The following is a 13,802-nucleotide window of genomic DNA, read 5'->3' as shown; positions in this document are numbered from 1 at the left end:
AATTTTGATTCATTCCCACTGGCCAGCGATTGTTGTGTTGGCTGTTTTCATTTTTTTATTATTATTATTATTCATCAGTCTAAGAGAGAAGAGAGCAGTCCCCCAGACCAAATAATCAGGTATTGCATGTTTAAAAATTCTTGTCACAACAGCTGATCTAAACGTTAAATTATAAGACTCATTTATTGTTCATAAAAATCATCTGCTGTCTCTATTGTTTATGGTTGTGACTATTTATTTTGCTGTATAAAGCCATTTTTTATTCCCCTCTGGTAGCTACAGAAGATATTTAATGTTACCTGTATTGATTAAAAAAGATCTAGGCATTCCTTCCCATTAGCAACCGGAGGCTTCTGAACAATCCGCCCACCCTCCCCATCCCCTGCGGTCCATCCAGGGGCAGTGCTCGGTTTAGCGGGACTGTGTCTGGCCCCTCCCGCCCCTCATGGCTGCTGATTGCCACCTGGCAGAGTAAGGCCTGAGTGAGCACCACCAAACTGAAGCTATCAATTATATGCATTTGGTTCGTTCAAAAAGAGGCTTGAGACTCAAAACTGTAGATTCCTGCTTTCAAGACCTCAAGGAGAGCAGGCTGGGGGAGGTCTGAGACTCACGTCAAAGTCTCTGCAGTTCTGAATGGGCTGCAGGCTATGGGCCACAAGGAGCTTACACCAACCTGTTACTTCTGGGGCAGAAGTTCTTGCAAGCTGAGAAGTGGCACCTCAAGCTGCAAACAGATAACTCTAAACTTGAAACCAGAGTAATTAGAACAAGTTGCAGAATTTGAAAAAGCAGAACTGACATCTTCCACTAAAAAAGACCATCATTCCCCCTGGCAATGGGCAAGGAGACTTCTGATTGGTGGTGCTGTTCTTATATCAATCAGGGGCAAAGCAGGTGTACAGTTCTTAGTTCATCCTAGCTTGATGCCTATGTTGGTGGCCAGAGCTGTTTCATGCCTGAGGCACATTAAAATAAATAAATAAATAAATAAATAAATAAATAAATAAATAAACCCATCCTAGACATCATAAAACCAAAACCTGATCCACTTAAAAAAAAAAAGTGGAAATAAGGACATTTTAAGACTTCAAGAACAGAATGAGAAATTGAAGTCAAGGTTGAAGACCATGGAAATTCAGGCTACAACTCATTGGATGAAAAGTCAAAGCTAGAAAGAGCACTGCATGATTTACAGCTTGACTGAGGAAATCTAAAGGGCTTTATAGAGGCCCGAGACTTGAGTGGAAAACACAGTTGCTGCTTTAAAGAATGGGTTTCAGAAGACACTTAAGACAGAAAACCAGAAATGTCTGAAGGAGAATCTAGTGACAGCCAAGCATGACCTGCCCAGGATTCAGGAGCAGCTGAGATTGGCTGAAAATGAATTAGAGAAGAAATTCCAACAAACAGCAGCCTATGGAACATACACAAAATTCTAACCAAGAAGAATGACCAAATCAGAGACCTGAGGAAAAGACTGGCAAATATGAGCCTGAAGATTCAAAACTAAAGATTTCATCTGGAAGCTGCCATAACAAGCTATGCTCACCTCAGGCATGTATTTTGAAGAAGTTCGTTGCATTTCCTCTCTTTATTTTTCTAATATTTAAACTTTGCTCTGACTATTTAAAACTAGAACTCCTGTTTTCAGTTGTCTAACTGAGAAGAGAGAAAACCTGCCTCTGGTCAGTTGTCCAAAACTCCTCTTTGCCGAGCGCTCCAGAGTCTTAGTTCAAAATCATTGAGAATTCCGTACAATACGGAAGAGATTTTTAGAGTGGGGAGAAGAGCCTTATCCTTTTGCAATAGTATAAAGAGTACACCTTTTAAATAAATATTAAAGCTAGCAATATCTATACTTGTGCATTCCCCAGGTAAATATAAATACAGAGTTATTGAAGATAGTTATTACGAATAAACCTTATTTTTTAAAAAAGGTCTAAATTTTGGTAGTTGATATTTTGATTAATTGCAACAAAGTAACTGGTTAATGTGGAAACTTTTGAAACCTTATTAAGAAGATATAGAAATCATTCATTTTTGCTGGGTATTTTTTCCCTACAGAATATATAGATCATTTAGTGGAATCAGAGGAGATAAAAGATGAGTTTGCAGTCTGAGTCTGTGATCTCTAATACCAGTATCTTCTTTGAAAGTGTTCAAAAATATTATGTTGTCAATGGATATATTGTGTCAACCTAATTCATAATGTAATATATTGTTTAGTTACATACTTTCTCAATAAATTACTGCATGATTATACAGAAAAAATCTAGCTATAAACTAAAATGTTAATATTGGGTATTTCTCCTCTGCTTGTCTTACTATTTCTTTTGTCTACTTTTGTTTGTTTCTAAATTGAAGATGTGTAACATAAATGACCAATTAAAAATATTTATAACTCACATAGGAATCTACATATTAAAACAACCTAAAAGAAACTAGATTAAATATTTTGATATATACTTTAGAAATCAGGGAACAGATAGATACATAGTAAAGATCTTCAGATTTTTCACTACCTATGACATTTTAAACAAAGAAATGTAAAATGCTTAAAATTTGCTTGAAAATTGCAAAAGATGAAACTGGAAAATAATTTTATCAAATAAGTGATTTGCAATATGGTGAAGGATATGTCATGTTTATAGGCATTTGATATTTGCAAGTTTGGTTTTTATACCATCTTAACTTCCCTGTGTTATAACTTATCCCCCTATGCCTTCTGAATTCAGGAATTTTGTGCCAGCAGACAAATAAATATTTCAGGATTTCCTTTTGCACTTTGCTGTGTTATTTTTAAAGTAAATATAAAACAACAAAAAAGAATGTTTTGCTAGTGATAAAAGGTATGTCTCTTAAACTTAATATAATTGAGATAATGGTTATAATCATCAGCTATGACAAATGTGAAAAAAACTTCAGACAGTCTTAAGACCTAAGATTGTCAAATGTGAATTTAAATGTGAATTAAAAGTACAAAATTAAAACATAGATACAAAAGCCTGGATATGTCATCAAAGATCCTAAGAGGTGAGGTATAATTAATTAAATTATTATAATCTTTAGTCATCTCAGTAAGGAATCTTTTGTATAACATGTAAATATATTTTCTGACTTATTTTAAAATTTTCCTTACATTTGCAAATAGGCTCATAACAATTTTGCTCTACTGAGTGTTGAGCACTAAATTGTCTTTCCACTGTAAGTTAGATATTATTTGCTCAATTTCATAACAAAGAAACTGAGAATACAAAACAAAACAAACAAACAAACAAAAACCCCAAAAAACTGAAAACATTATTTAAGATTCAAATTTCAAGATTCAAACCAATTTCAAGAAGAATCAATGAAATCAGGAATGAACACATTAAACATCCAATCTGAAGGAATCTTGGAAGTTATCTAATCCATATATCTCATTGTGTGACAAGAATTAGAGGGTCAAAAGATATAAAAGATAGGGTAACTCCTTCTGACTGTTAATCTATCCCCTTAATATCAACTTATTGAGTTTTCACCAACACAAAAGTGCTGTTAGAAAGAAGTATACTTTCAAGTCTTCATATCCTTCTCTTACTTTTATCCTTTACATCCAGGGAACCCAGCTTCTGTTGCCAATTAGGCTCACCATACTCTATCTGGGGATCTCTGCTCTACCACTCTCTGTTAGTGGATAGCGGGGGCCTATGGCTGCTTGGCTAGCATTTAACCTCCACCCTGCCAGGATCCAAGCATGATCTATTCACCCCGCCACGGTGATCTGTAAGAGTAAACACATATGCAATCAAGGTTCCAATGGATGGTAACCAATGGGCAAAAAAGTCACTAAGAACACAGAATAGTAGTAGGCACTTCTGCACATTTTCTTGGCTTCCAGCAGAGAAGGCAAATACTATTTTCCAAATACTACCTACAGCTATTAGGAGTTACCAGGACGTAGCCTTTTAGATGGAGATGGAAATGACCTGTAGGTTTGCAGTTTTAGGAATAACTGCAAAGTTATTTCTTGTTCTTATTTTTTTTAAATATAGTTTATTGATTTTTTACAGAGAGGAAGGGAGAGAGATAGTTAGAAACATCGATGAGAGAGAAACATCGATCAGCTGCCTCCTGCACATCTCCTACTGGGGATATGCCCGCAACCCAGGTACATGCCCTTGACCGGAATCGAACCTGGGACCTTTCAGTCCGCAGGCCGACGCTCTATCCACTGAGCCAAACCGGTTTCGGCTCCTTGTTCTTATTTTGATTTTTGTTCCATGTGCTCCGTACAACATTTAGACGTTCTCAAGTAATGATGTTTATTTAAGTTTGCATGCTATGGAATGAATATATTTCTATTTGTTCTCTGTGTTTTTATATATCATATTTTAAGGTTCACATCTTTACTCACTTCAGTTCTAGATTATTTAACTAATTTATGAATATTACTAGAGGCCCAGTGCACGGATTCGTGCACCAGTAGGGTCCCTTGACCTCCTGTGCCCTCTCCCAATCCAGGACCCCTTGGGGAATGTCGGATAGCTGGTTTCAGCCCGATCCCCGCAGGCCTGATCCAGACAGGAGGGAGCCTGATCCTGTGCGTTGAGGGTCTGTCTCCTGGTGGTCAGTGCTTGTCATAGCGACTGGTCAACCAATTGTTTGATCGTTTGGTCATTCGGTCGCTCAAGCTTTTATATATATAGATAATCTGTTGTCTTTGAAATTGACATAAAAGGGAATAAAGCATTGACTAAAAGTAATTAAATTAAATTAAATAAAGGCAAAATTATATTAATATTGACAGTCAAGCTAATTCACAATAGTTAGCTTTTATCTTTAGTGAGAACATTTATGATCAACTCTCAGCAAATTTCAAATATACAATATAGTATTATGAACTAGAGTTAGTATGCTGTAAACTACATTTATAGGACAGTCATTTTGTAACTGAAAGCTTTTATTCCTTGACCAATGTCCTCTCATTTTCTTCACTCCTCAGCCCCTAGTAACAACTATTTTATTCACTGGTTTTAAGTTCAACTTTTTTATATTCCACATATAAGTGGTATCATACCTTTCATACCTTTCTATATTTGGCTTCTATCTTTAGCACAATGTCCTTCATGTTCATACATGTTGTCACAAATGGCAGTATTTCATCTTTTTATATGGCTGAATAATATTTTTAATGTACATATATGTATATATATACTAGATTTCCTTTATTTAATTGTTGATGAAACTTTAGGTTTTTTATCTCAGCTTGTGAATTAACATAGAGTGAAGATATCTCTTTGTAGTAGTGACTTCATTTCCTTCAAATATATATCTAGAAGTGAAATTGCTGGATCATATGGAGGTTTTAATATCTTGAGAAACTTAAACTTTCATACTATTTTCCATGGTGATGTACCAAATTACATTCCTACAAACAAAGTACAAGGATTCCTTTTTTAACACATCCTCAACTTGTTGTCGCTTGTCCTTTTTTATATTAGTCATTCTGCCAGGTGTGAGGTGACATTGCATTGTGGGTTTGATATGCATTTCCCTGATGATTAGTGATGTTGACCAATTTTTCATGTACCCGTTGGCCATTTGCAAGTCCTCATTGGGAAAATGTCTAATCAAGTCATTTGCCCATTTTTAATTACATTGTTTGGTTTTTGAACTCAGTTGTATGAGCTCCTTATATATTTGGGATATTAACCCCATATCAGATATATAGTTTGCAAATATTTTCTCCCATTCATAGGCTGCTTTTTCATTTTTTTGACTGTTTCCTTCGCTATGCAGATGCCTTTTAATTTGCTATTTCATATATTTATCATTTTATTGCCTGTGATTTTATTGTCATACTCAAAAATCATGCCAAGACAAATGTCAAGGAGCTTTCCCCCTATGTTTTCTTTATAATAGTTTTTATAAATCTTTATTGTTGAGAGTATTACAGATGTTTCCTTTTTCCCCCATTGCCTCCCTCCACCCCATTACTGCCCCACCCCAGGCCTTCAACTCCCTATTATTTGTATCCATAGGAAATGCATATATGCATATGTTCTTTGGTTAATCTCTTCCTGCCCCCTGCTTCCCTTTGAGATTTGTCAGTATGGTTCATATTTCCATGCTTCTGGTTCTATTTTATTCATCAGTTTATTTTATTCATTAAATTCCTTATTCAGTTTATTTTTATTTTTAGATTCAATTATTGAATCTAAAAATATATATCAAATATAGCTATATATTTATTGACATTTTATTGTTCATATTTTATTTCTCTTTTTCTTCTTCATCTTCTTTTTCTACTTCTTTTTCTTTTTCTTCTTTAAGAATGGCCTTCAACATTTCATGTAATATTCATTTGGTGGTGATTAATTCCTATAGCTTTTTCTTGTCTGTGAAGCCCTTTATCTGACTTTCATTTCTAAATAAAAACTTTGCTGAGTAGAGTAATCTTGGTTGTAGGTCCTTACTATTCATCACTTTGAATATTTCTTGCCACTACCTTCTGGTCTGAAAAGTTTCTTTTGAGAAATCAACTGACAGTCATATGGGTTCTCACTTGTAGGTAACTAACTGTTTTTATTTTACTGCTTTTAAGAGTCTCTTTTTGTCTTTAACCTTTGGCATTTTAATTATGATGTGTCTTGGTGTGGGCATCTTTGGGTTCCTCTTGTTTGGGACTCTTTGCACTCCCAGGACTTGTAAGTCTATTTCTTTCACCAAGTAGGGGAAGCATTATGTCATTATTTCTTCAAATAGGTTTTCAACATCTTGCTCACTCTCTTCTCTTTCTGGCATCCCCATGATGTGAATGTTGGTATGCTTGAAGTTGTCCCAGAGGCTCCTTACACTAACTTCATATTTGTGGATTATTTTTAATTTTTGTTCTTCTGATTGGGTGTTTTTTGCTTTCTCATTTCCCAAATCAATATTTTTTTTAATAAATCTTTATTGTTCAGATTATAACAGTTGTTCCTCTTTTTTCCCCCTATAGCTCCCCTCCACCCGGGTCCCACCCCACCCTCTGCCCTTACTGCCCCCACTGTCCTCATCCATAGGTGTATGATTTTTGTCCAGTCTCTTCCCGAAACCCCCAGGTCCCTTTCCCCCCGAGAACTGTCAGTCCACTCCCTTTCTATGTCCCTAATTCTATTATATTCACCAGTTTACTCTGTTCATCAGATTTTTTATTCACTTGATTTTTAGATTCACTTGTTGATAGATGTGTATTTGTTGTTCATAATTTGTGTCTTTACCTTTTTCTTCTTGTTCCTCTTCTTAAAGGATACCTTTCAGCATTTCATATAATACTGGTTTGGTGGTGATGAACTCCTTTAGCTTTTTCTTATCTGTGAAGCTCTTTATCTGGCCTTCAATTCTGAATGATAGCTCTGCTGGGTAAAGTAATCTTGGTTGTAGGTTCTTGGCATTCATCACTTTGAATATTTCTTGCCACTCCCTTCAGGCCTGCATAGTTTCTGTTGAGAAATCAGCTGACAATCTTATGGGTACTCCCTTGTAGATAACTAACTGTTTTTCTCTTGCTGTTTTTAGGATTCTCTCTTTGTCTTTTGCTCTTGGCATTTTAATTATGATATGTCTTGGTGTGGTCCTCTTTAGATTCCTTTTGTTTGGGGTTCTCTGAGCTTCCTGGACTTGTAAATCTCTTTCACCAGGTCAGGGAAGTTTTCTGTCATTATTTCTTCAAATAGGTTTTCAATATCTTCCTCTCTCTCTTCTTCTGGCACCCCTATAATTCGGATGTTGGTACGCTTGAAGTTGTCCCAGAGTCTCCTAACACTATCTTCAATTTTTGGATTCTTTTTTCTTTTTGCTTTTCTGGTTGGGTGTTTTTTGCTTCTTTGTATTTCAAATCTTTGACTTGATTCTTGCGATCCTCTGGTCTGCTGTTGTATCTCTGTATATTATTCTTAATTTCAGTCAGTGTATGCTTAATTTCTAGTTGGTCCTTTTTCATATCCTCGAAGGCCCCACTAAATGTATCGGCATTTTCTAGAAAAGTCTTGAAAAACCTTATAACCGTGGTTTTGAAATCTGTATGCAGTAGTTTGCTTTCCTCCATTCCTGTCACTTATGACCTGTTTCTTTGTCTCCACATTTTGGCTGCTTCCCTGTGTTGATAGATTGGCTTTGTGTGCTAGGTGTTCTATAGGGCCCAGTGGTTCAGCCTCCCCAATTACCTGAGGTGGACACTCTTAGTACACCCCTTGGTGGGCTGTATGCACAGTCTTACTGTAGTTAAGCCTTGATTGTTGTTGATTTCACTGGGTGGAATTGACCTCCAGGCCAAATGGCTGTGAGAATCAACTGTGTCTACAGTGGGAGAAGTTCTGTGCTGGAGACACCCTTCTGGGGCAAGACTTGCTTCAGTGGGGCTTTGGTGTTCACTGAGTCTGCCCCTGAGTGTGTCCCTTATGGATCTGAGGAGTTGTAATCTGGATGGTCCCACTCTGACCACTGGGTACACTGGCTCTTGGATCTCTAAGGAGGTGCTAATTTAGCCTCTGCCTGAGGTTACCCAGCAGGAGCTACAGAGAGATCTGCAGATTCCTTTTCCTTGTTTGGGGTTTGGAGGTGCCCAGATGAGGCCCAGCTGTGAAGCAATGCAAGCTGCTGTGGGGCCTTGGGCCTTCTTTTGGATGTTCTGGGACTCTCTGACCCAGCTGCAGTTTGTTAGGTAATTTTAGATTGCAAAGGGCCAGGCCATTCATATGCAAAAGCCTCTGTGCACAGCTTGGGTGGGTCAGGGTCTCAAGGAATCAACAGGGTGGAGCAAACAGCTATGGCTGATCCTCAGTCCTGCTCTAAGAGGCCCCGGGTCTCAGTGTCCCCTGGTAATCGCTGCAAGCACCTCTGAGAAAAAGCTGCCCTCGAGTTCCCACCGATGCCAGGCAGTCCAGTTTCTTCCTGTATGAATCTGGGTCCCCAGAGACTCTCCCAGAACTGGAGTTCAGAGCTGTCAGGAGCTTGTGTCTCCCTCCCGATTGAAAAAGACAACCGTGTCCTCAGTTGCCAGCCCTTTCCACATGCACTTCCGTACCTCTGCACTTTACTTCCGCACCTCCTCTGAGTCTCAGTGTGCTTTTCTCTTTCCTTATAGTTGTAGAATTTCCACTCAGCCAGCCTTCCTGTGGTTCTGGATGATGTCTGTTTTGTCTTTTAGTTGTATTTTTGAAGTGGTTGTGCTAGGCAGCAATTTCAGGTGTTTATCTATGCCGCCATCTTGGTTTCTCTCCCCAAATTGATAATTTGATTCCAGGAATCCTCTACTCTACTGTTGATTTCCTAAAAAATGATTCTTCATTTCAGTTAGTGCATCCTTCATTGCTGAGTGGTCCTTTTTCATGTCTTTGATGTTCTCATTAATTCCTTCAAATTCTCACTAAGATCCTTGAAACTCTCTCATACCGATCCTTGAGCATCCTTATAACCATTGTTTTGAATTCTATATCTAGTAATGTGCTTGCTCACATTTCATTTAGTTCTTTTTCTAGAGATTTCTTCTGTTCTTTCATTTATAACAGGGTTTTCTTTCTCCATATTTTGGCTGCTTCCCTGTGTTTGTGTTTGTTTCTATGCATCAAGTAGAACTGCTATGTCTCCTGGAATTGGTAGAGTGACCTTGGTAGTAGGGTTCCTGTAGGGCCCAGTGGCTCAGCCTCCCCATGCCACCCAAGCCACACCTGTGTATATTTTAGGTGACTTTTCCATCACAATATATAAAACAGTGGTGTCATTTTAATATCAAGTTCTTAAAATAAATGATCCCTCTTTAACATATTTCTCAGGCCAGTGCCAAAGAATTCAACAATGCAATGACTGACATTCACCACATGCTCTCTCTAGTATTTGAGAGATCTCATCTAAATGATATGTTACATTTCCATTTCTCCAGGCCAGAGCTATATTACTATATTATTACATCTGGTCTGTATTATTTTGCTTTCCCCCTGCCCAGAACAGTTATGCCTTCACAGTTACAATGCAAAGCTATGCCTTCAATTTTTCTTTCATTTTACTTCACTAGAAACATCAATTTAAGGTATTCATAACTTTTGCAATCCTGCTGTCAAATATATTTGAATATTGAATTGTGCTATTTTTCATAGAACCAGACATATGATTGGTTTTTCTTGAAACTTAGTATAAAGAAAAATGTTAGCTTTGCAAATTAAATTGTACCTCTTTATTATATGGAAATATATACGTGTGTGCGTGTGTATGTGTGTGTGTGTGTGTGTGTGTGTGTGTTTTACTTTGGCTACCCAAATTTTGAGAGCAAGAGTTCATAATCAATGAATATAACTGACCATTCTGGGTTAGTGGGAAAATGACCTTTCTTTTTATCTCAGGTAGTGGTCCTGATATTTCTAGGCCTGCTAATCATTTGAGAACCTGACCAAACTCATTAACCACTCCCCAGACTAATGAGCACATATACATAAAATTGAACATAAATAGGGATTTCAAAAATCCTAACTGTGAACACTAGGTTAAAAATTCTTCTTTCAATAGATTTCTGATCCACCCTTTTCTTTGAAACTTCCCAGTAATTTTTTTTATAAATTTACTTAAAACACTCTTAGTAGAAAACAATGTATGTTATCAATTAACCTTAATATAAGTAAAATGAATTTCAAAATTAATATAATAAAATACATAATATCAATATTTTATTAAGGTTTTATTAATATTAAACATTAATACATTAAATTCTAACTTATACAATATTCTCTCTTGTGGTTAAGAATGAACAATGATTAGGCAAAGAAATAAACAGAAACCCAAGGTATTAAACTACATCCTAAATACCTACATTTCATTTCCTGACACCCCTCATTCAAACCTTATTTCAAGCTGCAAAATTCTGGTTATGCCATACAACTGGCCCCGATTCCTTGATTACTTGTTTGCACCTGGAGTTGGATAGATCCTGAGAATCATTTCCCAAAGCACATTAACAGAAAACCAAAGTTTGTTTATAAACAAAATGAGATGTGGGTGAGCAATGTCCTTGAAATTATTATCATGGCTCTTCGGGACCTTTGTTATTTTATCCAACACGTCAAAAATGCTAATGTAGCAGGCATTTATTATCACCCTATTTCTCAACTGAAAGTGTTGGGGCAAGTGACTTTTTGAAAAAGCATCTCCCCTATCTAAATATGTCATATAGAGTCAAATACACATCTTTAGAAAACTGAAAAATATAATATGACATTTTAGATTTAATAAGAAAAATTACAATTTCAATGAGAGAGGGAAAAAAAAAAGTCCACCCACTCTGTCCATAACATTTACAACACAGTATGTAAGGGCACAGTAAGAGACTACAAATTTAGTTATAGAAGCATCTTTCACATATTACAACTCCCCTATTTAGCTCTGCATATCCACAACAAAGAAAATAAAGCAATTGTTTTCATAACTTTCTTTTAGTCATAATTTTTCTACACCATGCTTTGTAGAGTTAATAGCCATATCTTTGAATATCACCTTAAATGTTGTGAAGAAAACCCAAAGTAGAAACTAATCATCCATTTGAGGTGCCCCTGGCTCTGACTGTATTAGTTTTCTAAGGCCGGTGTAACACATCTTCATAAACTTAGAGGTTTAAAGCAGCAGAAATTTTTTTCTCATAGTGTGGAAGCCCAAAGTCCAAAATCAAGATGTCATTGTGATTGGTTTCCTCTGGTGGCTTTGTGGGATAATCTGTTTCCTGCTTGTATCCTAGTTTCTGGTGTTTCTTGGCTTGGGGCTGGATACCTCTAATGTCTGCCCCTATCTTAATACATCTCTCGGTGTCTCTGTACTTTAAATTGTACTACTCATTTATTTCATCAGGACCCCCAGTCACTAACTTGGGGGCCCACTGGAATCCAGGATGCTCTTGATCATTATCTTATTTACATGTATAAAGATCTTTATTCCAAGTAAGGTCTCATTCTGAGTTTCTGGGTTGACATGAATTTTTGGGGAGAGAGTATTCAAATCACTCCACCTGCCTTAGAAATTGCCTCTAAAATGTAATTTAGCATCACCTGCTCTTTTTCCTTCTAGTGTTCATGTTGTCTTCATTAGATACCGTTGTAATAATTAACTTTTAAAATAGCCTTTGACTTTACTTTGAAATCCTCCAAAACGCTATTTTTTAAAAAGTATTGATTGGTTCTATTTACCAAAGCAAAAAAAAATGTTTATTGTAGAAATTTTGTTAAATGTGAAAAACCACAAAAATAAAATTAAAACCACTTTAATCTCAGAATTAAAGATTGTTTTACATATTTAAATATATGAATTTGCTAGTTTATATAAACATCCAATGCATTTCTTAGAATGAGACATCATAGTGGGCATATTTTTCACATAATAACTTATCTTAAATATTAATCAATTTTACATCAAGAATATGTAGTTTATTTGTGCCATAATCAGATACTATAAACTCTACCAGGTTATATGCAATCTTGCAATAACCTTCCTTAAGGGGGCTGACTATTGATACAAGAGGACTCCAGGAGAAAATGTATTTTAGGACATATCATCTGAGGGCATAATAAGAATTTAGTCAAGAAGCCTAGCACCCATTCGAAGGATGCACTGTTGGAGTCCCTGATAAAGGGGCTCTCAGGACAGTCAACAAAAATACATCACACTACATATGTGGGCACCTGCCAACAAAGGTGCATCCTAGAAGATTCCAGTATCACCGATATTGCCTTTTCTAGCTAATACTCCTTATTTTTCCCACTTCTGGTGTATTCAGAAGCAGTCAAGCAAAAGTGAACAAAAGGAGAAAAGATAATATCGCTTTCACCATTCTGAGTGGGAAGCAAGAGAAAGACCAAGTGGAATTTCTTAAAGCAGTGAAAGGTTTAACTTAAATAGGACAAGATTTTTTCATTATATATAAATGACTTTGGCCCTATAATTGATCACAGAGTACTAAGATCTACAACAGATTTTGCTAAAGGATGGAAAAGAAAAATACAGCAGAAATTATTGAAAGCATTAGGAAAAGAGATCATTCTATTTGTATCCTTCCAATTTCAGCTTGTTCATGAAGAGTTAAAAGAAGAGTTATGTTTTTATTGATGCCTCTTCATACTTCCAGATGCATCATATAACCAAAATTTTAAAGAGTTATATTGGGATTTAAAAAAAATCTTTTTTTTTCACTTTTAAAATTTTATGATCACAACTACCATAAAATAAGTATGCCTCTTACTTCTCTAGCATCATGCTCATAAATATTTTGGGTTCTAACTTTTAAAACATTCTCCATTCTTTATAATGTTTCATTACTATAAATGTCCCATCACCAGAGTTAGGTTATATTCTTTCTGATTGTTGGATTATGTAAGCTTACTATTTTTAAAAAGTCAAGGCAGCATATAAAAATATTTTTCAGGCTAGATTTAACCTATTTTCAATTAATATTTATTTTGTGCTTACTTTCAGTGTATAATTAAATGTTCATGGATTCAGGAAGTTTCTACTATCTGGTGTTTATAATCTAATAGGGAAAGAGAATATGTAAGAGAAAGAAAAGAAACTGAGTGCAATACATATGAAAGACAACTTCCATGGAAGAGAAGAAAAGAAGCAATTAAGTTTGTGTGGGCAGTCTAAGAACTAACTTCAAGATGAAGTAGTCATGTTCAGGAACTAATGAAGTTAATATTTGAGTCTATCTAGATAGGTGACCTACAATTTGGCAAACATTAATTTTTATATTCTCTCTGCCACTGTGATTAAGAGACATCCTGAAAAATATAATTTTTAAATTT

The 13,802-nt window shown here is 36.0% G+C and overlaps 1 pseudogene across 1 annotated transcript in view; it reads left to right on the top strand.

Moving 5' to 3' along the window:
- The first annotated feature begins 514 nt into the window (after nucleotides 1-514).
- The window catches only part of LOC308515386 (leucine zipper transcription factor-like protein 1), a 160,138-nt pseudogene continuing 146,850 nt past the window's right edge, over nucleotides 515-13,802 (top strand). The window contains exons 1-2 of the transcript in view: nucleotides 515-835; nucleotides 1,067-1,557. The product of the transcript in view is annotated as a leucine zipper transcription factor-like protein 1 (transcript). The remainder of the gene's footprint in view (nucleotides 836-1,066; nucleotides 1,558-13,802) is intronic.

Source organism: Myotis nattereri, assembly GCF_964212035.1.
Source record: "Myotis nattereri genome assembly, chromosome: 3".
NCBI lineage: Eukaryota > Metazoa > Chordata > Mammalia > Chiroptera > Vespertilionidae > Myotis > Myotis nattereri.
The sequence above is the reverse complement of the archived record's forward strand: the minus strand, read 5'-3'. Positions and strand labels throughout refer to the sequence as shown.